The 27,624-nt window shown below is 44.3% G+C and overlaps 1 protein-coding gene across 3 annotated transcripts in view; it reads right to left on the bottom strand.

Moving 5' to 3' along the window:
* PLPP4 (phospholipid phosphatase 4) overlaps nucleotides 1-27,624 on the bottom strand; it is a 567,054-nt gene that overhangs the window by 522,266 nt on the left and 17,164 nt on the right. For 2 of the 3 annotated variants that reach the window (XM_082424836.1, XM_082424834.1), the window contains exon 1: nucleotides 1,516-2,881. The exons of the other annotated variant lie outside the window; for it this stretch is intronic. The gene's annotated coding sequence lies outside the window, so the exon portion shown is untranslated. Of the gene's footprint in view, nucleotides 1-1,515; nucleotides 2,882-27,624 lie in introns of those variants that run through there. 3 annotated transcript variants of the gene reach the window in all.

Here is a 27,624-nt window from a genome sequence, read left to right on the forward strand (position 1 = left end):
CTACATTGGACGAGGGCCCCAGACCTCCTGCCAACAGCGAGCTGATGTGCTGCTTGGGGGAGCCGGAGAGAACAGCTATTATTTCTGCAGCCACTCAGCCCGCTGCGTTCTAACCAGCCGCATTAGCCCAGGGGGCATGAACGAGCACCCTGCCCCATGGCTGGCCAAGGCTCGGCGACACAGAAACAGGCCGAGACTGTATCACAGGGCATTTGACTTCCTGAGGCCCCAGGACCCTTCCTACACTCACAGGCTCACAGTCTTCTCACCACCTGGGCATCACTTCCGCTGCTGCTGTCTGGGAGTGACCTGGAAGGGAAGTCCTCCGAGCCTCACTGGCGTTCCCAGATCTGCGGCAAGACTGCTCTGAAGGAGGCACAACGAGGCAGCTTCTCCTCTGCTTTAGCTCAAGTCACTGCGGTGACCCAAGAGCAGCTCTGGCAGCCCATGCATCTTGTTACCCCAGCAGAGGCAGTCACCTGCTCTCCCTCCTCAGGGCTCCTCCACGCCCAGCTCTCATTCTACGACTGCCTCCATTTACGCTGCTCTCCATGTCTCACGTTAAAAACTTCCCTGGAGAAAGGGTTCGATTTGTCAAGTTTGTCACTTCCAACACAGAGTGTCCTATTGGCCAAAGTTCTTGAGCCAGGTCACTTGCAAGGCCACCACTGGCCTGTACAGTGGTTCTTTTCTTCCTCCTTCATCTCCAGACCACACTCCCATTTCCAGGCTCCCTGCCCCCACCAGAGGCAACCACTCTAAACTGCTTAATGTGCATCTTGTGTGTGTATGTGTGTGTTCTTGCAAAATGACTATCATAATTATATGTGCATTTTCATAAAAGTTCATATGTGCATGCTATATTTCTCATTCTGTTTCTGAAATCCTGGTTATTATCTTTCAGGGTCAAGCCCCACTTCCTTTATGAATGTGATAAAAGTATAGATACTCTTACCAGAAAAACATGTGAAGGGAAATAGAAAATTCTGCCCACAATTTCAGGTTGCTCACACAGGCTAAGGCCATCTGTGGACCGCTGAGGGTGAGGAACTCAGGTTGGCGTGAAAGCCTACTCTGACCAATAGCAGCCAGTTCACATGGCACAAAAGCAGGAATCTGCATACAGAGAACTTCCTGCGGCCCAATCTCCTCCAAGAGGGCATGGCCATGGCAGCCACTCTGAGTCCGATGGACTTCCCTTCAGTCTGTTCCTCAAAGGAAGCAACGCTTCCTACCCACACCTAGTCCCATTCTGCAACGCCCTCTCAGCTGCTCCTATTCGTACCCAGGACCTCCTTCAAAACTAAGACTCCTCCCAGAGGGGCCTCTTCCTCATCCTTACCATGTGTCTTCTCCGTATTTGTGTTGCATATAACTTTGAATTCGTTATCACGATGCTCAGAAAGAATCGTAAACAGCGTTCTTAAATTAGGTTTGCCCCACAATCAGGCTGTAAACCTGAAGAGACGAACCCGTCTATCATGGATGTGGGAAGAGGTAGAGAATGTTACTCACCTGAATTCCCGGCTGGTGAGGGAAGAAGGGGGGTGACAGCTGATTCTCAGGAGAAAGATGAGGAGAGATGAACCCCATTTCCAGGAGGCAGTGGTCGGCGGGAAGGTCCTGTATCAAGAGCTTGGCTATGTAACAAACCACCACAGAATCAAACGGCTTCAAACCCCTGTTTGCGGCGTTACTTCTCACAGTTCTGTGCATTCACCTGACTCCATCCGGCTGCTTTTACTTGGGTCTCTCACACAATTGCAAACAGATGTTGGCTGGGGTTGGCTGAAGGGCTCACTGGGACAGATGTTCATGTGACTGGTTCCTGCCCACAGCCGGTGGCTGCCCAGCCGGGCCCCTGTCTCTCTACACCCAGCCAGCCTGGACCTCCTCAGGGCATTGTGGTCTCCGGACAGTGTGACTGCTTACGTGACAGCTGGTGTCCTTAAACCGTGCCCCACAGGGCTGAAGAAACAGGTGACTGACAGAAATTCTTGAGCACACGTTCCAAGAGGGCAGAAAACGAAGCAGCCAGTCCAAAACCCCTCCGCTTATAACAGGACAAACCTGGCCGGAACCAGTTGAAGCCAAGATGGCGGATCCGAGTCTGCGCAGAACAGACTTGTTTGCGGGATGGGCGGCCTCTGACGTCACAGCCCGGATTTCCACCGCGTGTTTCATACCAACACCCCATGAAGGAGTACATGTGACCCAGGAAGAAGCATGCCACCTGCTTGCACCTGAGCGTAAGAACCCGTCACTTCGTTAAATTTTGTAAACAACTGCGTTTTTCCTTGATTCACCGCCCCCAAACCCTAACCCTTAAATATCCACCTCATCTTTCTACCGCGGACATAGATTTGAGCTGCGCCTCCTGTCTCCTTGCCGGTGGACCTCACGAGGAAGGTTCTTCCTTTCTCAAAAGCTGGTGCCAGATGCGCGATAGGCAGGGAGGCCTTTGCTCGGGGTTGTTTCCCAGGGCTGTCGTAACAAATTGCCGTAAACGGCGTGGCTTAAACGATAGAATTTCATTCCCGAGGCTCTGAAAGAAAAGACCTCCTTGCCTCTTTGTAACTTGTGGTGGCTACAATCCCCAAAGGGTCAGTCACCCCTCACTGGTTCCTTTGCCCAGAGTCGCAAATGTCAATCCAGCGACACCGGGTTGGGTACAGCAGAGCGGAAACTTTATTCACTGGAAAAGGAATGGAGAAGGGAGGGCTCCTGCTTTAAACACACCTTCTCCCAGAAGGGCGGGGAGTAAGGGAATTGTAAGGGGTAGGAGGCAGGCCCGCCTCCAGGGTTCTAGACGAGGGGCGGAGACGTCCAGGGGCTGCCAGGGCATGCGCAGTCCTCCAGGCTTCTTTGCACACCGCACGAATTGTGCCTAGGAGCTTACAACTCCCCCATCCCGCCCCCCACACCCCGCCCAGTGGAGATCTCAGACGCCTTCAGGCCTCATCTGTGCAGGTGCGTTCCTGTGGTCAAGTCAGCGCCGGTTTGGGGCGGTTGACCACTGCAAAGCTCTCAAAGCGCAGCTGCAAAACATCTCTGTCAGATACCAGGTACTTCTGAAATAAATACAGAAGTAAATGAAGGAAAGGATCCTTCAGCCCTCAGGGTCTGTCAGCAATTCTCAGAGTTCCTCAAAGGGCATCACTCCAATCTCTGCCTCCATCTTCACGTGGCTTTCTTCTCTGTGTCTCTCTGTGTCCTCTCGTCTTATACGGAGACCAGTGGATTTAGGACCCAATCTAACTAAATCCAGGATGATGTCATCTAGATATCCTTAACTAGTTACATCTGCAAAGACCCTATTTCCAAGTAATTTCTGGGTGGACGTGAGTTTTTTGTTTTTTTTTTTAAAGTCCTTCAATCAGTTATTTATTTATTTATGGCTGTGTTGGGTCTTCGTTTCTGTGCTAGGGCTTTCTCTAGTTGCGGCAAGCGGGGGCCACTCCTCATCGCGGTGCGCGGGCCTTACACTATCGCGGCCTCTCTTGTTGCGGAGAGCAGGCTCCAGACGAACAGGCTCCAGACGAACAGGCTCCAGACGCGCAGGCTCGGTAATTGTGGCTCACGGACCCAGTTGCTCCATGGCATGTGGGATCTTCCCAGGCCAGGGCTCGAACCCGCGTCCCCTGCATTAGCAGGCAGATTCTCAACCACTGCGCCACCAGGGAAGCCCCGGACATGAGTTTTTAAGGGACATTATTTAACCCTCTACAGCTGGCTTCCCTCAGAATAAGATTTTTCATGAAACCAAGGCAGAAGCTGCAAGGCTTTGTCTGACCCAGCCTCAAAAGCAATCAGCAACATTTCTATTGATTATACATGAGCAACGGGGCGAGCTCTGATTTAAGAAGAAGAGCCCACACTGGGCATAATACCAGAAGCATGGTCCCTTGGGATCATATCTGGAGACCAACATCTATAAGAAGGACCAGGTAAAAGGGGAAGTGAACAGGAGGGACGAAACAGAGGGGAGAGAAGAGATGCTTAGGACTGCCGTAGTGGGAAACACTGGGACAAGGGAAGCAGTGCATTGCACTTGACTTCCAGGAAAGGTCTGAGGACATAGAAAGAGGAAGGACAGAGAGGCTTTTCAGGAACCACCATCTGTTATAAGAGAAAAATTGTGAGTGAAAGAAATATTTAAAAAGGATTTTTAAGAAGTCTCACTGCACATCAAGACTGTCCTCGACCCTTTGACATTTCTCAAGAGACTGGATAAAGATTTGAATTGCCTTCATTTATGTTTTTCTGCCTGGCTGTTAGTTTTCACACATGATTTTCTGCAAGCCAAGATCACAAGATTCCACTGTTTTTATACAACCTACATCTCTCTAACCCTCTTAGTAAAGCTAGTACAGGGCTCTGCCCATGGAATGTAATCAACAAATAATGACCAGTTTTAGAGCATTTACAAGTTTAATTTGGAGAGTGTACATTTGAATGCTGAAACCAGGATTTCTTTTGAATAGGAGTATGTGCATGAACTTTCAAAAGAATACCAACCAAGTTTTTTAGTTTTTCCTCACTGTAACAAGTTTCAACACGGGTATTGTTGGATTTTTATAGTTTGAGGATCACTAAAGGTGATGTTTGGCTTACTGCCTTTGCAGGAAAGTTTGGCTGGAAGGTTCGTTTTATTGAGCAGTAGATCTGACAGTCTTCAGAAAGCAAAAGACTCAGAAGACGTAGGCAGTGTTCCCACACAGGCTGCAAAAAGTACTCCCCACGATAAGCCCAATAATTCTTCCAGCTCAAGAAATTTTTAGAGGGTGACTAGGACGCCAGGCAGCTAGTGGGGATTTTATAGCTGCAGGCTTTCCAGCTCTAGGGAACTTAGTTAATCAGAGAAATTAAGGACTGAAATCACTCAGATGATGTTTAGACCCCAACCAATGAGACAAACCAAACGTGGGAGGGAGTCTATGGAAATACTTACTATTTCAACGTAGTTGATATAATCTGGGTACCAAAGGCTAGGAAATGACCTGAAATGAAATCTCTCTCCTCACAACCGGCACGTCCTATGTGGTTTTTTTTAGCTAGTATTTGTTGAAGACTTACTATGTTATGCATTTGATGTGCATAATCTATTTAATCCTTACAACACTCCTATGAAATTGGTACTAATGAAAAGAAACTGTACTGGGCTGGAAATTTGGTTGGGGGTGGGTGGAATAGTCCCTGCTCAAAAAGATTGTCTTGCAGTGAAATGTAAAGAATGGTTTACCTATTGTCTGGATGTTTAAAACTATAAGAATAAAATAAATCAAGAATATAGTTTGAGTTTTAACGAATCAAGCCAAGGGCTCAAAGAGGGTTTAAACACAAGTTTAAATTTATTTATATGTTAAACTTATAAGTATCCAGATCCACTTATGAATGTATATGTTCTCATCCCCACAATCTTGGTGTAATGGAAGCCCCTCCATGTATTAATGACATTAAAACAGATGTAAGTGTGTAAATTAAACACCAATTAAATATGGAGGGAGATACCACTCCATATCCACCGAGACGGCTAAATTCAGAAAGACAGACGATAACAAGTATTGGCGAGAACTGATGAGGTCATATTTAAAATGGTACAGCCACTTTGGAAAATAGTCTGGATGTTCCTCAAAATATTAAATATACAGTTACCATATAACCAACAATTCCACTCTGAGATATCTACTCAAGAGAAATGAAGACATATGTCCACACAAAGGATTGCACATAAATGTTCATAGCAATATTATTCATAATATCCAAAAGGTGAAAACAACCCAAATATCCACCAACTGATTAATGGATGAACAAAATGTGGTGTATCCAAACAATGGAATCTTATTCAGGAATTTAAAAATATGAAGTACTGATACATGCCACAACATGAAAAGCCTTGAAAACATTATGCTTAGTGAAAGAAGCCAGTCACAAATGACCGCATATTATATGATTCCATTTATATGAAATGTCCAAAGTAGGGAAATTCATAGAGACAGAAATTAGATTAGTGGTTCCCAGGGGAGAGGGAAATGGGCAGTGACTGCTAATGTGTATAGGGTGTCTCTAGTAGGAAGGTAATGAAGGTGTCCTAGAGATTGTCATATGATACTTGCACAGTTCTGTGAAAATACCAAAACCATTGAACTGCATATTTTAAAAGAGTGAACATATAGTATGTGAATTATATCTCAATAAAACCGTTCTTGAAAAAAAGAAGAGAAAAGAAAGGAAAATATAAAGAAATATGTGGTTTTAAAAGTGCCACTTGGGGGACTTCCCTGGTGGTCCAGTGGTTAAGACTCCACGCTCCCAATGCAGGGGGTACGGGTTTGATCCCTGGTTGGGGAACTAAGATCCCTCATGCCGCACGGAACAGAAGAAAAAAAAAGGTGCTTCTTGGGGGAAAGTCTGAGAACAGAATGGATTCAGGTTTGTAAGCCTTATATGTATACAATTTGGGGAACCTTCTTAAAGAAAAATAATTTTTTAAATACCAATACATTGTACAAGGTGCATATGGTTAACAATACAGTACTGTACACTTAAAAATTTGTTAAGAGGGTAGAGTTTATGTTATGTGTTTTTTACCACAATTTAAAAATGCAAACACAAAATTCAGTACAAAACTGGATATTTAGAATGAGAAAAGAAATGACAGATTATGAATTTTTAAAAGCTGGAAACCAGCCAGAACCCATTTATAAAACCACATTTTTTATTAGCTAACTGCCTGCTATATGTCTACAATCCTATTTTCCTCCATTGCTGGCTGCATAGTCTTTGTTCACTTTTCCACAAGACAATGATTTCCATCAATTTCTACAGGGAGAATAGGAAGCATTCAGTCTTTCCTCTAGCACAATTGATACAAATTGCTTTTTATTATACACGTATCCCAATTTCCCCCTCCTAAAGATGTTTCCTGCCTTCCCAGGACACCCTCCCCAGAGATGGAGGACAGTTTTTATCTTCTCTTTGAGCACGACTTCACCCCCTGCACTTGAACTTTCCAACACCAGCCAGGCGAGGCTGGTGAAGACGTGCTGAAACCAGCACTCCCATCCTGAAACCAGCACTCCCATCCTGCCCAGAGAAGAATGAACAAATCAGCTGTCCTTGGAAAACCATTTGGCAATAGATATTAGAGATCCCTCTAAATTCTACCTCTGGGAATTCCTCCTGAGGAAATAACTTTAATGCACAAGAACAATCTAAATGTCTGATATAGGCAAGTAATAAAAGAAATCATATTTAATCAAGTGTTGGCACCTTTTAAAATGGTCATTAAAATAATGTAAAAACACGGGGGAAATTATAATATGTGTGATATTGCATAATTATAATAAGCAATGAGGTGATATAAAATTGTGTACACAGTATGAACTAGATTTGTTTTTAATCCTGTGCATAAAGAAAAAAAGATTGGAAGGAAATGCATCAAAATGCTAAAAGGATTGTGTTGGGAGAGGCTTATGTAAATTTTCCTTATCTCATATAAATTTCATAGAGAAAATAAGGTTGCCTAATAATCCTGTCTGCTCCCTGCCTCAGCCTGTAGAATTAATGGTCCTAAATATTAGCAAAGCAGCTGGCTCCTTAGAGAGGGGCACTATGATAAATAAATGTAAAGTATCATTATGGGGCTTCCCTGGTGGCGCAGTGGTTGAGAATCTGCCTGCCAATGCAGGGGACACGGGTTCGAGCCCTGGTCTGGGAAAATCCCACATGCCGCGGAGCAACTAGGCCCGTGAGCCACAAATGCTGAGCCTGCGCGTCTGGAGCCTGTGCTCCGCAACAAGAGAGGCCACGACAGTGAGAGGCCCGCGACCGCGATGAAGAGTGGCCCCCACTTGCCACAACTAGAGAAAGCCCTCACGCAGAAACGAAGACCCAACACAGCCAAAAAAAAAAAAAAAAGTATCATTATGAGTTTCTTTTTAAAGCTCTTTTAGCAAAATGACTTGTTTACACATAGCAATATTCTGGGGGGAAAAAAATCAATGTAGTTAAATATTTTCACCTCTGCAGTTGCCCCACACATAGTATCTAGCTTTGCTCCTATACTGGAACCTCTGTTCAATGACTCCTGAACACACAGTCAGTGTCTCCATGCCATCTGCTGCGTGCTCTGCAGACTTGGAGATCAGAATGACTCAACAAGAAGCACGCAAAGCTGCCAGGAATTGTCAGAGGTGGGTGTTATTGTAATAACAATCTGGCGGCAGCAGTGGAGCAGAGGAAACAGGAGTTTGTTCCTCTAGTCAGGGCGTAGCGGCTGCTGGACCAGAACTGATGGGGGAAAGAAGGACAGGATGAAAATGCAATCAACAGTCGACGATGAGCAACTTGCAACCTGGATATTCGTAAGGAAAGCATCTACACTTTAGGTGGTGGTCCAGTCATGTTTTAAACACCTAAATGTCACCGTAGAGAGAGAATTCCATGCAAGTCCAGTTCCTGTTGGACTTTGCACCATGGGCTTCCTAGCAGAAACAGCCCTGTGATTTGAAGGAGGTGAGAGCCACATGTAGGAAGCTGATTCCACAGGCTCATGGTAGCCTTCCTACATCAACACATGCAAACCAGAAACAGAGCTAAGCCTTGGCTATGGAGTACAGTGGAAAGAACCCCAGGCTTTGGAATTGGAAAGACTGTGGTTCAAATCTAGACTCAGCCACTTCCTAGCTGTGTTTCATTGACAAGATGCTTAACCTCCTCCAGACTCAGTTTTAGCATCAGTAAAATGGGAATAATAATTCCTGCTTTACAGGATTCTTAGGAGAATCATAAATGATATTTGTAAACATGAAAGTTACCATATGACTCAGCAATTCCACTTCTAGGTGTCTACCCACACAAAGACTTGTATATGAATGTTTACAGCAGTTTTATTCAAAATAGCCAAAAAATTAGAAACAACCCAAATGTCTATCACCTGATGAACAGATAAACTAAATGTGGTATATACAAACATTGGGATATTATTCAGCAATGAAAAGCAATGAAGTAGGGACTTCCCTGGTGGCGCAGTGGTTAAGAATCCGCCTGCCAATGCAGGGGATGTGGGTTTGAGCCCTGGTCTGGGAAGATCCCACATGCCATGGAACAACTAAGCCCGTGCACCACAACTACTGAGCCTGCTCTCTAGAGCCCGTGTGCCACAACTACTGAGCCCACACGCCACAACTACCGAAGGCTGTGTGCCTAGAGCCCGTGCTCCACAACAAGAGAAGCCACTGCAATGAGAAGCCCGCGCACTGCAACAAAGAGTAGCCCCCGCTCTCCGGAACTAGAGAAAGCCTGTGAGCAGCAACGAAGACCCAACACAGCCAAAAAGGCCATGTATTTTATGATTCCCTTTATATGAAATGTCCAGAATAGGAAGTTCTATGAGACAAAGATTTGTGGTTCTTAGGACTGGGGAGGATGAGAGCTGGAGGGATGATAGCTAAAATCAACTATGGTGATGGTTGTACATATCTGTGAATATACTAAAAATCATTGAATCTTACACTGTAGATGGATGAATTGTACGGTATGTAAATTATATCTCAGTAAAGCTGTGATTTAAAACAGAAATGATCTGTATAAAATGCCTAGCATAGTTCCAGGTAATCAATAGTTCATGGTTATTATTAGATCTGTCATTCAATTACAGCTTATCTGGCTTCTCCCCCTTCTAGAAAATGGACAATGAAATTCCCTTAGTACAGTGTGTTTCCTGCTCAGAGGTAATATTAGAAGCAGAATTTCAGTCCTTGAAGAGACTTTGCAGCTCACCATTCCTTTTTACAGATGGGAAAACTAAGGCCCAGAAGACTGACGGTTCTTACTTGAGGAACGTGGATTAACCAGTACATTCCCAGCAAAGCAAGGCAAGCGCAAAGGCAGCAAAGCTCCTGCTCCCAGGAGCACATCTTCATGAATCACTTCTGCCTGAGTCCTTGGCCCAGGACCTCCTTCTGAAAGAAGGGCACACCCATAGGTACAACCAGAATTATCACTGGGCTTGAAGCTGGAGTGTACTGAGGACAGTTGTACTCTCCTGGACATTCCATTAGTCGACATTTTCTTCCACAGTAAGAATTTGGGAAACACAATCAGACACTTAATTAAATGGGGCTCAGAGCTTCTCCCTACAGTAAACACTGACACCTGGATCATACACACCCTCTGCACACACGGGACCCTTGGTGGAAAAAAGTACAAACCCCATCCGAGGCACCAGCTGCTGGTAGGCTGAAATTTGAAAGGCTGTTCTGTCCCCAAACACCCCCCCATCCAAGTCTGAGTCTGAAAATCCCCCATTAGGGACTCATTCCTTTGGGGAGAAGCATTGCCTCTCCAGACCTCCTCTTTTAAGAGTTAAAAACAAACACCTAGCTGTTATCAGATATGAACATATTTGTGGAAATGGATTTTATCAGAAGGCTGACATAAAGGTCCTCATAGTAATTGTGACTATAGGATGAAGAAATATTTTTAAAAGGAGATATACTGGGGAAAGGGGCAGTGAGAGCCAGAAGAGTGAACAGTAGCAAGGAAGGAAACAGACCGAAGCAGACAGAAAAATTTATGAACTGGAACTGAGGAGGCAAACGTAACTTATCCTCTTTTGATTTTAAATCATAGAATTTTAAAGCCAGCAGGAAACCTAGATATCATCTAGTACAATGGTTTTCTAAGGTATGTTGGCGACTGACTTTTCACATAAATGTTACTCGAGCCTAGTATTTAAAACAGGTAAAAGAGGAGTTTCTCTAATAACTGCAGAGGGAGGTGCCACACTCTGCCCACGTGCTTCCCCTGGGGCAGCCCCTTGGTGTGTCCAAGAATCCGAGACTCCTCCACACCAACTTGGAAACTGCTGCCCCACCCTGCTGTGTGATCAGAAATGGTACCTATTACCATTAATTACTTAGTGTAAGTAACATCTACCAGGTGTTGACAATGAATACCCAGTGAAATCCCAGCAGTGTAAAAAGTAACCACTTTACAAGGATTTTCTCATTTAATTCTCACAATAACCCCCTCTGGGGTTGGTACCATTATTATTCCCATTTTACCAATTAAGTGGCACACAGGTTAAATAACAGCTAATACGAGTTGGAGGCAGGATTCAAGCGCAGCCTATCTGACTTCAAACCAGCCATCATATTTCTCATAATTCAAACTCCCTGTCCTGCAGATGCAGGCTGAGCACAGGAAAGTGGGCTGTGTGCGCTCAGAAGGTTGATGACTGCAGAGCAGGACCCAGGATCAGGGGTGGCGACGCCCAGCTCAGGGTCCTCCTACAGGGTTCCTTTACCTAAAGGATTGAGTAAGAAGTCTTCATGAAGGATCCCCAGTCTTCAGCACGGTTCCCCCAACCCGCCAGGTCCAGATCCCTGCCAGCCTGCCAGTCTCACTTCAGTTCAACCAGTGCAAGCCCCAGTCATGCTCCTGGACAACCATGTCCTAAAAATGTCACACTCACACCTTCACTCCCTTTCATCAAGTTGTCCCCAGAGAAGGGACTCCCGGGGGATGTCCTTCCACTGCCCTGATTAACTCCTACTGAGCCTTCAAGGTTTTATTATGTTATCTCCCCTGCATGATTCCAGGGGAATCCCTGGACACCCCCTGGACCTCCCCACATATCCTGGCCCACCTGGTTCTTCCTTCCTCCTCACTCCCCTCCACATTGGAAGCACCTTTACACCTGTGTACATCTGCCTCTCCAACTGAAATCTTAAAGAGTGAGTCCCACCTGTTACCCACATTTGTTCCCTGAACCTAGTACAGAGCGGGCACTTAGGTTTGCTCCATGAAGCAGAAATGAATAAGCAAATGACCGTTGAGGTAACACTCAAAAATAACTGGCTATCAAGTACATTTTGAACCCCCTCCCCAATTTTTTTCTTTAAGTAAAAAGTTCACTCAAAAGTTAAACAATAATTTCTATAAGAAAAAAAATCACCTCAAATGGAATGATTAAATATGAACTCTTGCCCACGGACTGCATACCCCTTTCTGGATGTGCAGTTCTGCTCAGTTAACATACACGAGACTTCCCAGAGCTCATCTGATCTTCAGCCTCTCCGGGGACAAGCACAACCACGTGTTCTTGAGCTCCCCACCTGCATCTCTGTCAAGTGGTGCCCAAATCTCTCCTCACACCCACCTGGGACCAAGAAGCCACAGTCTCTCCAAGGCAGCTCATTCTGCCATAATTACAATGAATCACAGCAAACAAGAGAAAAGTATCCTATATTCAACCATAATCTGCTTCCGTGTAATTCTTCCCCAATACTTCTGGTTCATCCCTAGGTCCACTCAGATCCAGCCTAATCCCTTTTCTAGAAAACAGCCCTTCAGAATCCTCTCAAGTCCCATCTGAGTCTTTGGATTAAATATCCCCAGCTCTGCCAACCGTCCTGACTGCCTTCTCAGCAACTGTGTGGTTTGTCAACAACTCCCCAAGTGTAATAGACTGTTGCTACTGGTGCACCCAGCTCTTTTGGCAGCTAGTAAAAGAGGTCAACCACCTCCTCTGAGTCTTTTCCATTCTTGTTGCTGCCAAGCCATGTCCCTCCCATTCTAAATGGGGCAGCAGGATTTATGGACCTTAAATATTGGTTTGGCCAAGAAGTTCATTCGGGTTTTTCTGTAAGATGTTGGAAAAACCTGAACGAACTTTTTGGCCAACCCAATATAGCACTGACAGATTTCACTTTGTTTCTGTAATTGCAGGAGAGACAGCTAGCTGTTGGTCAATATCCATTTCCTCTTTTTCCCAGGCACACAGCTAGATTACATTTCCCAGACTCCCTTGCAGCTAGGTGTGGCCACATGACTTAGTCGTAGCCAATATATTGTAAACACAAGTCAACATATTTAAGAAACAAGTATGACATCAGAATAACCAAATAGCTAATGAGAAATGTTTCTTTTTTTAGAGGAACTCTGGCTAACAAATGAGCAAGAAAAGATAGAATATCACCATGTACAAGCCTTTAAGTGATCATCAATAGTCAAAACACACACCACCATCTACGAAGTAAACTTGCCCCAAAAATCAACGTGAATCTGGACAAGAGAAACAAGAGTGGTCCTAAATCAATCATTGTTGAATCGGAATGATGAGGATTGGGGATGAACTTTAGTATCTCCCTCCTTTTATATATGTTTGAAATATTCCATAGTAAAACATAAAGTTTAAAAAAAAACAGCATGCTCTTCTCCTTCCACATGTACATCTAGAGGAAGATGTTAATGAGGCCTTTAGGGATGGAAGGAGCCACAAAATGGAAGGAGCCTGGGTCCTCACCAGTCATCGGCCAACCATCAACATCCACCTCAGACTGGTAGGTGAACAAGAAATAAATATCTATTGTGTATGTGCCATTATAACATTCTAGGTTTATTTGTTTCCACAACCTACTCTACATATAAAACACAGCAATAAATACTTTGGTCTTGATTCATAGCTTAATCTATGGGATCTTTCCAAAATCATTCCTTTATTCAAATTAGGTTCCCTCCTTTTGCTATTTGTGCAAATAGCATTTGCACAAATGCATTTGAGCTTTGAGATGAAAATGCCAAGTACAGCATTTCTAAATGTTAGACAATGTCCTGTAGCCACCATTAGAAACCTTCTACAGGAAGACCAAGGTAATTAATCAATATCCTTTGAGTAGTGATTCTGTTATGATTCCACCTAATTATACTCACCCCTGACACAATATCCTGTTCTATCCAGAGATTATGTCCCTGTCAGATGCCTTGTTAAACTCTAACTAGGTAATTGACAGTTGGGCCTACTGTTAGAAAAAAAGGAAATAAGATCAGATTTGATTTATTCTTAGGAAATCCACACTAAATCTATTGATCATTTTTAGTTCTAAGTGTTCACAAGTAATTCCCTTAATAATTTATTCTAGAATCTTGGCTGGTTTCGACTGTCAAGCTCACTATTCTATAATTCGTGGGGCGAAAAGCCATCTTTCCTTTTTCAAAACTCAAAACTATTTTGTAGGTTTCCAACTTCTAACACTGCAATTCCTCAAATCCACTCCCAGTGGTTGGGTGTCCCCACTTGGAGATCCCCTGGAAAATATTTCCTTTGCCTCAAGATACTTGAAATCATTTAGAGAAACTCGGGCTCTTAGATTTGATTCCCTTTTTATCAGTATGTATTCTACCATTGTTTTTGAAAACCTCTTCCTGAAGAGAGAAGAGATGCAAAATAAGAATAGAGCCATTCTACTTCCCCTGTGTTAATTATATTCACCATGTGCATCTCTCAGAGCAGTTAGTTGTTTCTTTTGGAAAGAAATTGCAGGTTCCTGATGCCTTGAGTCTTTCTGAGGCAGGGGAGAGATGGGCCCCAGGTTGGGCAGCTGGATTTTGTCCTCTGTGGACAGATACTCCAAGATGAAGACAGTAGCAGGAGCGAGGAGGAGCTGTGCCCTGCCCAGATAAAAGATAAAGAGACCTTCGTGACTACACATGCACAGAAAGGCTCCTCAGGGCCAAAACGGGAGGGGCGCCACCCCATAGTAAGTGATGTCAACTTACCCATAGGTCTACTCTTTGCTAGAATCCATCTTGGCTGAGAGGTGTGTGCACACACAGGGGAGGACGCTGAGAGAAACCAAATATGGACTCAGAGCCAGGCAAAGCAAGATGATTGGCCAGAGGAAACCCAGAAGAAATGCTCCATATAAGTAATTTAAACTACCACGAGCACGCGACTCTCTGAGCCCGCCCGTGTGTATCTATTCACACGTACTCTTTCTCCTCCTAATAAACGCTCTACTTGTTTCACTACTTTCCGTCTCTTTGTGGAAATTCATTCCTACAAAGCCAATGGACCAGGGCCTCGTCACTGGCCACTGTCCCTGGTGGCCTAGTGGCTAGGATTCAGCGCTCTCACTGCCGCAGCCTGACTTCAATCTCTGGGAACAGGGAACCAAATCCTGCTTCAAGCTACCGCAGGCAGAGGCCATCCAAGATCACTTCCAGCTCCCTTCTGTGTCCCAGCTCACCTCCAGCTTCTTGGGGAATGTGTACAAGCGACACACTGACAATTTCACACTCTTTATCACTGACTAGGGCCGCAGCACCACGTTCATATCTGACCTCCTTCCCCAGGTCCTGGGTGAGCAATGCACCAACATCAGAGCAACGCCTTCAATGTCAGGCCAAGGCTAGCAGAGACCATGGATGTCCTATGCTTTTTCTCTCAATCCTCAAGCCCTACTAACCCAGCAGCATTAGATTAAAGAGAGTAAAGGAAGAATGAACAAGGAGAAATGCTACCAAGTCCAAACCCTCTCTGCTCGCCATGCAACAGGCCAATAAATCGGAGACGAGGTGTTGAGACAAGGGATACGACTTTATTCAGAGAGCCAGCAGACCGAGAAGATGGCAGACTACAGTCTCAAAATAACCATCTTATCAGGGTTTGGATGCCAGTTTCTTTTGCACAGAGAGGGGGAGGAGATGAGGAAGTAAAGTAAAAAGGCCGTAAGTTTTGCAAATGTCCCCTGGAATGGCCAGCCTCGGGGAGGGGATGTGTTAATTTCTTCTTTCTTGCAGCCATCCACAGGTGGAGAGGGTCCGAATGTTTCCGTGAACAAAGGCACTTTGGTTTAACATTCGGGCAGAGGGGCAGGGTTCCCTGAGGCAGGCCATTATGTACAGACGGTATCCTTTTAGTGAAAAAAAGCAGCGGAAAGCAAAGATTAAAGTAAAAGAAACAGACCCAACATATAGCTGGATTTGGCTCTTACCTGTTACAGAATGACTCACAAAAGAGAAAAGTGATTTGTCAGAATCCATTTTACAGGAAATTCTTTTACCCCTCCCAAATCAATCTCTTCTTCCTAGAATAATGGCACTGTTGTGCCCGCCTGAGGGTTCCCCTTCAGTTCAGGCTCACACCAAAAAGCTGTACCTGGAGCAGGGATAGTCCTTGAGCGCCCCCTAGAGCATAATGTATGACTAACACTACCCTTGAACCCAAGCTGTTGTCCTTGCACTGCTATCAGTAGAAAGCCCTTGGCATTTTTGTTTCAAAACAAAAAAAAAAATGTCCTTTTGTCCTTGGCATTTTTGCTTCAAATCTCAAATCACTCTCAGATTGGACCTTTCTGACATTATCTTTAGAGTGTCATACTCGATTGTGTGCCTTTCCTTTCCTCCTTTATTGATGGCCATCCATTAAAATGCTATGTCAGCAAAAAACAACCCTCTCTGGGATCCCTTAGATGCTTCCATTTCCTTCCTCCCTACATTGACTAGGGACCCTCTTCTGGTGACCATTAAGTTGTGCTTATTCTTTCTCTAAAATTTGTGAAATAACCTCCTTCAAGTCTACAGTATGCACCTTATGCCCTGCCTTTCTCTGATATCAGTAGGATGGAGGTGGTGATCAAACAGACAAAGCCAGCGAGAGATCATTTTTAAATCTGCAAGAGCTAGATTTTAAGAATTATATGAAAAAATGCAATATTCCATCAAGGTCCAAGGTCTTTAGAGTTAAATGGGAAAGACATTTATATAAAAGTCAATGATATGCAAAATCCAATCAGGCCATCAAATTCGGTAGGACTGTATAGAGACAGGAAAATGAAGAAATGCACAATGCACAACCTGAATTCAGGACAAGGGCTAGGTGACCACATCCCTTTTGACACTGTGGAGTTTTTGACAACAGATCCCAATAAACATAGTGTTCAGTGGGTCCTGACAGAGTCCAGATTAAGGTCTGCTCACTGAGCCAGCTCAAAGAAGCTGAGAAGGCAGTTCTCCAAAATTGTGTGAGGTGACATACTAGTTTCCTTAGTGGGTACATATCTTTCAATCTTAGGAATGGTTAGAATTAAGTATGCAATTATTAGAAATTGCTAGACTTGAAAAAGTAAGATGTGTCAACTGAACTGAAAAGGTTGAGGAAGAACTACTTATTTTTCCGTACTCAAAAACCACCCTCAAGGGCACCAAAGACTAACATCTTTTTCTCAAGGTTGCCACCACTGTCACTTTACCATCCAATTTCTCCTAGGCACTAGGATGAAAATAACAATCCATTGTGCTTCTTTCTCTGGCCTTGGGGAGGACAACCTCCAGCTAGACCAGTAAAGGACCTGTTAGCTATTCTGCTTCCAGCTGGGCACCCCCAGCAGGTAGTTAAGTCAAATGGTTAAACCCTGAAGCATGACCAGTGTACCTCTGGGCCATCTGGAGAATTTGCATCCATTTGTTCCATCTGGCCATGCAGAATCCTTACCTGAAAACACTTTTGACTCCTCAATTATTTTATCCTCACTTGCATGGTCCTAAATGGCCTTTCCCACCAGCCCTGCAGATTTTTGAGAAGGGTTATATTTTATTGTATTTACACTAGCCCTAGTTTCACTCTTTTTTTTTTTTTCTGTAAAGAACAGATTTATTTCTCACAGTTTGGAGACTGGGAAGACCAAGATCAAGGTGCCAGCTTTCTGTTTTGTAGACAGTGCCCTCTAGCTGTAACTTCTGTGCTGGGGAGTAGGGGAGTGGGGAGGAGGGAGGAAATTTGACTAGGTCTCTTTCCCAGCTCCACTTTTAACAAGTCTATTTCCGTTAAATAAGAGCTGGCTCCCCTTTTATAGCCATAGTTTCTAACATTCCAGAATGAAATGCTACTGTTCACTCATGAGCTTGTACAATGAGATAATTCAGATAATTCAATAGATGATAATACCGTGGATAAAATCCACTTATTTGTCCAGCAACGCATTTGAGCATGCCATATGTGAAATCAGACTTCCTAGGCTTAAAGTCTGACCCAGCTACTTCTGAGTTGTGTAACTTTGCTCAACCACTCTGACCCTCAGTTTCCCAATCCGTAAAGTGTCCAAAAATTGTACTTCCCATCTAAAGCTGTTGTGGGATTAAATGATATAACCCACAAAAGCACTTAGCACAAAGTCTAGCCCATAAGAAGAGCCTGGTGAACGGTACCATCATTACGGATTCAAGGGCATTTGAAGACTATCCACTGGCTCGCAGGAGATTCAGATTCAGACCTCATTGGAATGGTCCACTTCAGTCTTAAATTTAGAATAAATGACTTAACAGACTTTTCCCCTCCCATTATTTCCTGCATTCAGCCAAACCTAGCTCTGAACTAAAAGTAACCATGATCTGAAGCAAGCAAATGGTACTTTAAGGAAAAAACAAGCAAATTCAATGGGCCCTTGGAAAATAAGGGTCTGTCATTTGCACTCTCTCTACTTATCTGGTAAACTCCTGGAAATTGGAGACTCACAACTTTTTTTTTTTTTTTTTTTTTTTTTTTGGCTGCATTGGGTCTTCATTGCTGCACACGGGCTTCTCATTGCAGTGGCTTCTCCTGTTGCAGAGCACGGGCTCTAGGCACGTGGGCTTCAGTAGTTGTGGCTCGTGGGCTCAGTAGTTGTGGCTTGTGGGCTCTAGAGCGCAGGCTCAGTAGTTGTTGTGCACAGGCTTCGTTGCTCCGTGGCATGTGGGATCTTCCCGTACCAGGGATCAAACCCACATCCCCTGCATTGGCAGGCAGATTCTCAACCACTGTGCCACCAGGGAAGTCTCGCAAGGAGAATTTAAATGCCCCTAATTAAAAAGGAATTTGAGGGCTTCCCTGGTGGCGCAGTGGTTGAGAGTCTGCCTGCTAATGCAGGGGACACGGGTTCGAGCCCTGGTCTGGGAAGATTCCGCATGCCGCGGAGCAACTGGACCCGTGAGCCACAACTACTGGGCCTGCGTGTCTGGAGCCTGTGCTCTGCAACAAGAGAGGCCACGATAGTGAGAGGCCCGCGCACCACGATGAAGAGTGGCACCCGCTTGCCACAACTAGAGAAAGCCCTCGCACAGAAACGAAGACCCAACACAGCCAAAAAAAAAAAAAAGTATAAAAAAAAAAATTAAAAAAAGGAATTTGAATTTGCTGCACCTAAGAATTTGGAGATGAAACTCTTGGCTAAAATCATTACAGAGATAAGATTTGTGAATTTAACCATAATTACTTTCATTCCTTTCTAAAGAAGTGCTAATTATAAAGGTAGTTTTTGTAAAGAAATCATTATATGTGGGGAAAAAAGGTTTAATCACTATGCATTTGGAGACAGAGGATTCATTTGCTGGCTGATAATACAGGTGCCCGAACTGAGTTTCTAGGGAACAACATAATTCTACTTTTTAAAAAATACATCATGGCAGTTCTGTGGAAATGTTTACACTTTTCCAGTGCCCAGACACTTGGAATTGAAAGTAAGAGAAAAGGTACTTTTTCAAAGGATGTAAGTTGGAGGTGACAATGCCGAGCCTTGTGTGATCCCTGTGCTCCCAGAAAGCAGTGACGTTGAGAAACACCCCCTACCACCACCATGTTCTGGGAAAGGCCTAACTACAAAGAACCACCATTCTCTAGCGTATTCCAAGATACCACCCACCTCCACCCTTCCTCGATGACTCCCTTATCTTATAAAACCCCAATTTTTCTCCCTCTTCTTAGAGGTGTTCCCTCATTAATGAACATTCTCCCTATTGCAATATCCTGAATGAAACCACCTCAATTGTCCATGGAACTTTGTCCTTGAGAGAAAAGGAGAAAAAGAATCTCTCTCGACCCCATGTTTTCTCCCAACTGAAAATCACTTAAAGTTGTTAAGTCTGTATTTACCAGGCACCAGGTACAAAGCCAAAGGTTATATTCAATGAATCATCTCAATGGTGTATCTACACCTAACTCTGAACCAACATGTTTGCTATCACTTTTCCACCTAGATGTTTGGCTGTGGGTACTGCTCATTAGAAAGCTCAGCTCTCGGTTCTTCTAAGACTGGAGTGGAGCGCCGCCTGGTCTTGTTAGAATAACCACAGACGAAAGTTCTTCCAGTTAACGCCCATCTCTGGTCTGGATGCCTGCCACCTCCTGGCCAACTTCCTCATCGCAAATCACACCTGCTCAGGTTTGCTCCGCGTGATGTGCTGCCGAGGTTCCCTGGTGACCCTGTGACCATCTGACCTCCCCCTGCCAGGCCCTGCTGATGTTTGTTTAGAGTGAAAGATGGAATCCCCAGAACAATTAAGGTGATTTTATTCAAGCTATTGTTATAAGGAAGATGTCCACTAATGAGGAACATTTCAAAGGAAAGGAAGGAGGGCTCAATCTCGGAGAGGCAGCAGTGAGTGGTGGTGTGAAGCAAGGTCTTAATTCCCGGCCCAGGAATTGAACCTGGGTAGCCTGGATGAAAACCAGGAATCCTAGCCACCACACCCCCTGGCTCTTGCCCCCAGTGAAAACGCATTTCTCATGGAGGCAAAAACTGTAAAAACAGGCACAAAGTTTATTATTAGAGACATAGCACAACAACAAGTGGGAGAGCACACAGAGAAACTGTTAGTTAAGACAGAAGCAGGGCAGAGATGCACACCCGGAGAGCAAGGGTGTGGGTGTCCCCCCTAATGAGGAGGAGCGCAGTGAAGAGGCGGTTAAGTCACTTATACAGGGCAGTTCTTCTGGGTCTCTGTTTACTTTTGGCCAATTATCTGGTTTCTTTTTCCACACCTGCCCTGCCCTAGGACCCTCCCCACATGCTTGCGCAACTTTTCTCCAAGATGGACTTCAGCCCAGAGGCCTATGGGATGGCCTTAGCATCACATATTATGGGGTGGCGCCCCCTCCTTTTTGACCCCCAAGGAGCCTTTCTGCACATGTGCAATGTTTCCCTTGCCCCAAGGATGGGAAATGTATGACCTCTTGATCTTTTAACAGGGTTTAGTCCCACTCTGTTCCTCCCATAAAAATGTCCAATGCCCGGTTATTTACCCTATTTCTGTTGCTGGTTTTTATACTGAGGTGCAGATCTTGAAATATAGACAGGAGTCTGGTCATAACTATGTAGTCCTGGAGCCTGTTTGTCTCTTGCTTCAGGAAATGTAAACAGGGGGCTGGTAATGAATGTTCAGCCTGGAACCCATCTTCTTCTCACCCCAGGAGGTGTGAACAGGAGGCCAGCTGTAAGTGCCTAGCCTGGAGCCCATCTATCCCCTGCCTCAGGCTGGGGATTTCTAGAGGCAAGTAGGCAAGGGAAGCATCCCCCACTCTCACGGGAGTCATGAGGAAGGGTGGAGGTGGCTCTTACCTTGGAATATGCTGGAATACACAAGAGTAGAGTATTCACTTACAGTCACTCCTTTCTCAGAACGCAAAAGGCTGCGAGATTTCTCAGTCAGCACGGCTCTCTGGAAGCCCAGGACTCAGATAAAATGCAACATCGTCACTAGTGTCTAAGTCCCTATCATCTCACCAAAAACTAAGCCCCAGCTCTGTCAAGCCCCTTGCAGGCCGCCATTGCTAAAGCAAAAACAATTATTTTAAAAACAAAAACTGCCAACCTTCAGACAGCAATGCTTTGTTTTTGTCACCAAGCAAAGGGCTCGCTGCCCGATGCAGGTAAAAGCCAATACTATGGCATCGGCTTTTGAGAAAAGAAAAAGCTTTATTGCAAGGTGGACCAGCAAGGAGACAGGAGGCACGGCTCAAGTCTGTCTCCTCGATCTGAGGTTCGGTCAAACTTCTGTGAGTTAGGGAGGGAGGTTGGTCTGCGGAAGCGCTGGTGGCCAGGTTACAACGCGAGGATTTTGGAGCTTGGCCATCTACGATAGGTGTGGGAAAGGGGCTTCAGCACCAGATCTTCTTGGACAATGGACCCTTCACTTCTGAAAGGGATCTGTGTTCAGATTCTGGTAAAGTCCCGGTCCTTTGGTTCCTTTGGGGGTAGAAACTTGGTTCTGGGTATTAATTGAGGGCAAAATTTTCTCCTCTGCACCTGCTTTGGCTGCATGACTTGCAGTTTTGTTGTTGTCTCTGAAAAACAACTCAATATCTTGTTAAAAACAGGATAGAGCCAGTTTGGGCTGGTTCTGCAGTTACATTTTCTTGGGGCCATTGGCCTTTGGCTAATTAATTGGCCACCCTGAGAGTGGTTTTTCAGCAAAGTGGCCTTCAGAAAGTTGGGCCTCTTCCACACAATGGTCCTTAAGATCACAGACACTGGTGTTTTTCTCTCTTCTCTGAAGCAAACGCTGAGGTCCTTGTGGGTCCTGACCAGCCTTTGCCAGCCCCAAATCCACCACTCTTACCCCAGAGCCACAGAGCCCTCAATAAATTCCAGCTGACTTAAAATATTCTTTGACATAAATCTACCATTTATTCATCAAGCCGAATCATTTTCATATAGTTTCCACCTCTGAAAATCTCAAATCCATCAATGTCTTCAAACCTTACATCCTGGGAGGAAACACCATCCAGAGGGCTGCTGATGTTCCCAGGTTTCCCCAGGTCCCCACACCTGGTCCTGAGCTGGTCCAATACACTGGGTGTCAGAGCAATGCTGGGGAGACTCACTTATATCACAGCAAGGGCAGAAAGTAGAAGAAAAACAAAATCCACAACAAAAGTATGAATAGAGGCCCTACAACATTCAGTGTGGTGTGATTGATCAGCAAAGCCCCATGTGTAAAACCCAGAGTTTAGGCATCCATGTTCCCTTAGGATAGGAAGAGAACCTCCCGAGGGGTCCTAACGTCGCCTCCAAATACCATATCTAGGAGAATATGGCTGCCATGTGCCACGTGGAAAGAATAAGGCTGCCAGTAGCCACAATGGGCTTAGATGGGAGAAGCAGAGAGCTCCAGCATCACACGGTCATGGAGAAGATTCTCTTACAGAAGAGACTGGAAGGAAGCCAAGCCTGCCACAGAAAGCATCTAATACAAGCACGGCCCTTCAAGCCACCCACAGTAACCAGGACCCAGAGGCAAGCATAGCAAATACCATAAGATAGGACCACGTGGAACAAGAGACTCCGAGTTAGACCCAAATTATTTTTTTAACCACACACGCTATAAGGATTATTGTCTTTACTCCTCATTATGGAGAACTCCTAATATGCCATCAGATCCTACTGTATAACGTTTGCGAGACAGAATACACAGATGAGGGCTGGACCATATTTGAAACTAATACTCTGACCCCACCCTCTGCAGTAACCTGCCCAGGTTGGTCAGGACTTGATCAGTGACCACCAGCTTCCAAGTCAGGACCAAACAGAGAAAGCCATAGGAGATCAGAATCCGCCACCCTGAAATACATCACTTTGACATAACAATTATTTTGAGTTGGAGGTAAATGAGAATCAGCAGATTCAGAAAAAAGCCTTCTCAGAGCTTCCCTTATCTGACAAAAAGCAGAAACTTTTGAGAAATTGAGGATGCTGTAAATCCCCTTTGTCAAGGAAGTCTTATGGCCACGAAGAAGACGGAAATTTGATGCCAAGATTTCCCTGCACATATAACCCTTTACCTTCCATTAGTTTCCCATATATTTACCTTCCCACAGCTTGATGCCCTTAGAAGCCTAAAACCCTTCTCCTTTGTCTTGTTTCTTCTCTACAGATTTTTTGTTGCTTTGTGAAGATGCTAGATAAGCCCAAGTTCTAACCACTCTGAGTTACCCATCACTGAAGATTCTCCCACATATGTGCTGCACGCATTAATAACCTGTTTGTTTTTCTCTTGTTTTTTTTTTTTAATTAATTAATTAATTTATTTATTTTTGGCTGCATTGGGTCTTTGTTGCTGCGTGCGGGCTTTCTCTAGTTGTGGTGAACGAGGGCTACTCTTTGTTGTGGTGCGTAGGCTTCTCATTGCTGTGGCTTCTCTTGTTGCAGAGCACAGGCTCTAGGCACGCAGGCTTCACTAGTTGTGGCATGTGGGCTCAGTAGTTGTGGTGCATGGCCTTAGTTGCTCCGTGGCATGTGGGATCTTCCCGGACCAGGGCTCGAACCCATGTCCCCTGCATTGACAGGCAGATTCTTAACCACTTCGCCACCAGGGAAGTCCCTGTTTTTCTCTTGTTAATTTGTCTTTTGTTGGTCTAATTTATAGGACCCCAGTCAGAGAATCTAAGTTGGATCAGAGGAAAAATATTTTTCCCCTCCCCTCAAAGCTTCTCAAACCAATTACTTAAGATGCGTACTTCTAGTTAGCCCCACCTCCAGCTTCCCCCAAGCCAACAGCCTCCAGCCAGAGCACACCTAAATCTTTCTCCTTTTCATTGTATAACTTTCCCATTCCCCTGCCGGCCTTGGAGTCTCAGCCGGACGCAGGTGATGGAGGTTGACTCCCTGCTTTCTGCAAGCTTTGAAGAAGTAGCCTTTGCTTGTTCTCATTTAGATGGTCTTCATTTATTTCCACATGTTAGAGTTCATTAGAAAGTAGAACTTTGATATGGGCTAAGAGACCTCTCTCCCTCTAGCCCTTTACAAATACCCAACTGTGCAAAGGCCATGTTTTCTTGAGTTACTTTCACACCGGCACTGGCAGCTGATTGTGAAATTAAGTTTTCATTGCTTCACCGAAGTTAAAATGAGTAGAAAGGGGAAAGCAGAACTGGGCTCACCAGTTAAGGGCCAGGAACTGAACATGACTCAAAGACATACCTCAATGTACTTGTCTATTTGAGTTCTATTAATACAGAACCTATTTTGTAGGGTCATTGTGAGGACTGAGTGAGTTTATACAGGTCGAGAGCTTAGGTCAGTGCCTAGCACATACCAGTGCTCTGTTAAGATTGCTATTTCAGGGTATGTGCTTATTAGCCTTAAGTTAGACTTTAGTCATTGTCATAAAGACCTCAGCCAAAGCATTCCTATGAATTCTGCAGATTTGCACACCTGGACCAGGTGGGCCCTACTGGACAGGTAGAATTCTCTCAGGGGAACCCTTCTCTGGTTTTGCCCAGTATGAACAGGTCTCTTGAATTCATCTCAGTTCGACTTAATTCTTTCCAGATGTGCTCCATGTCACACTAGCAACTGGAAAGGGAAAGCACTCATGGTCTATCACTGGGCGGCTGAGTCAAATGTGGGACCTGCCGCTAGACACAGGGGATGAGAAAAGAATTCTGTCCAGAGTGAGAAAAGAAAGTATTCTGTTGTGTGTTTTGGAGTGGCGTGTTCTTGTCTGTAACACTTGTTGTTATGGGCTGAATTGTGTCCTCACTCCAAATACTCAAAAGTTGAAGTCCTAACCCCCAGTACCTCAGAATGGGATCTTATTAGGAAACAGGGTCTTTGCAGATGAACTTAGTTAAGATGAGGTCATCCTGGAGTAGGGTAGGCCCCTAATCCCGTATGACTAGTGTCCTTATAAAAAGGGGAAATGTGGACATGGGTATGCACACAGGGAGGATGCCCTATGAAGACTGGGGTTATGCTGCCACAAGCCAAGGAGCTACCAGAAGGTCGGAGAGCGGCCTGGAACAGATCCTTCCCCAAAACCTGCAGAGGTGGCATGGCCCTGCCATCATTTTGATTTCAGACTTTCAGTCTCTAGAACTGCCAGACAATTTATTTCTGTTGTTCTGAGCCAAAGTTTACAGTACTTTGTTATGGCAGCCCTAGGAAACGAATACATTTGTAGAAAAGCTAGGTTACTGCAAAAAGAATCTGCCCACAGTGTAATAATATACTGCCTGAGACCCTGTTCCACTCAAAGGGAGAAAATTCATAAAAATGTGAAATAAAACTTGCCACCAGCCTTAAATAACCACTGCATAAAGCAGGACTTCCTGCTCCTATAAATTGTTGAGGGGAGTATGCCCTGATACAGGCTTCTTGAAGGTCAGCTTGACAGTATCTATCAATAACATACACATCCCTTTGACACAGAAATTTCATTCATAGGACTCAATCCTACACACATACTTGCATTAACTGCACAAAGATGTTAAATGCAGCATTTGTTGATAATAGCCAGAACATGAAAAAAACCCCAAAAACATGTAATACATGTAATTTAGTCAGAATAATATGCAGTGGATAGGCATTCCCAGAACAATTTCTATGCTAATGTGGAAAACTCTCCGGGTCTAGTTGTTAAGAGGGGAAAACAAAGAAAATTGTAGATCAATAGGTATAGTAGGTTAACAATTCATGTTTTTAAAAAACAGTAACAAGGGGTTAAAGATGGTGGTGGACGGGAAGGGCAGAGGTGTGACTATAAAAGTACAGCACAAGGGACATCTTTGTGGTGATGGAGCAGTTCTGCATCTTGACTGAGGTGGTGGTCACGCAAACCTACACATGTGATCAAACGGCATAGAACTAAGTTGTACAAATGTCATTTGCCTGGCTTTGATATTGGGGGTGTAGGGTGGAAAAATTTTCCCTTTTTCCCCTCTAGGTTCTTTGGCTGGTCTAATAATTGAATGTATATAAGACAGATTAACAGGAGAAAAACAAATTTAATTTTGTATATATGGGAGCCCCACAAAAATACGAGACTCAAAGAAGTGGCCAAAGCAGGAAACCTTTATATCTTTTAGACAAAGAAACAATAAATTTGCAAAGAATTGACAAGACAGAGGGGTTTGGGCTTGAAATAGTAAATTAATGAAGAAGTAACAAGGTTTGTTTTTATACAGCTTTCTGGGACCTAAATTCCAGTCTCTGTTGATAAGGATGACTTCCACCCTCCTGGTACAGGATCGGTACCTTTCACAGGGGAGATGTATTTCCTGTTTTCTGGGCGACAAAGGAGGTCAGAGCATCCTTCTTGCCTCAACTGTTTCCTAAGTAACTTTAATTCAAAGTCATCAATATGCCAAAGTAGCATATTTTGGGGACTTCCCTGGTGGTCCAGTGGGTAAGATTCCACGTTCCTAATGCAGGGGGCCCAAGTTCGATCCCTGGTCAGGGAACTAGATCCCACTTGCATGCCACAACTAAGAGTCTGCATGCTGCAATAAATAGCCCACGTGGTGCAACTAAGACCCAGCACGGCCAAAAATAAAAATAAAAAATAAATAAACATCAAAGTGGCATATTTTGGGGTGGTATATTCTATTCCCCTTCAGGGGAAAGTGGGTTAGGGTACAGGGGACCTCTCTGCACTGACTCTGCAACTTCCTATGAATCTGTAATTATTTCAAAATTTTTAAAATTTGTAAATAACATAAACACAAAATAATTTTTTAAATCATGTAGAACAATAGAAAAATAATAAAACTATATACACATGTATATATACACATATGGATACGAGTATCTATAAATGCACAGGAAACTGAAAGCATAGCCATCTATTGTTGGCATTCCTTAATCCTGGGAGAGGAATGGAGAGGCATTTTACTCTATAGTTCTATAATTCTATCAACTTTAGTATGGATAGAATATTTTACAACAAAGCATGTGTCACGTAATATTTAAAGTTACCTTTTCCAAAAAATGTACGTCTTCCAAAGAGCCCCCTATTTGTCCATCTTTGAGGAAGAGCACTAACTTTTGTTTTCCATTCTAGAATTAAAAATAAAGCAAGTTAAGAAAAGGGGGGAACATTTGAAATTGAAGACCATCACTTCACACACCATCTCTTCAGGGTTAAGTGAACGATGGGGCTTTTATCAGTTCCATAGAGAGGAGATTCAACACAAAAGAGAAGAAACTAGCCAGAAGCCCACCCCAGCCCATCAACAGCACGCAGGCCTCTCCCTGGGCATCTGTGATCATGAACTGCTCCCAGCTAAAGCTTCCCTGTGTATTATAC

This window comes from Balaenoptera physalus (assembly GCF_965194825.1).
Source record: "Balaenoptera physalus genome assembly, chromosome: 14".
Lineage (NCBI taxonomy): Eukaryota > Metazoa > Chordata > Mammalia > Artiodactyla > Balaenopteridae > Balaenoptera > Balaenoptera physalus.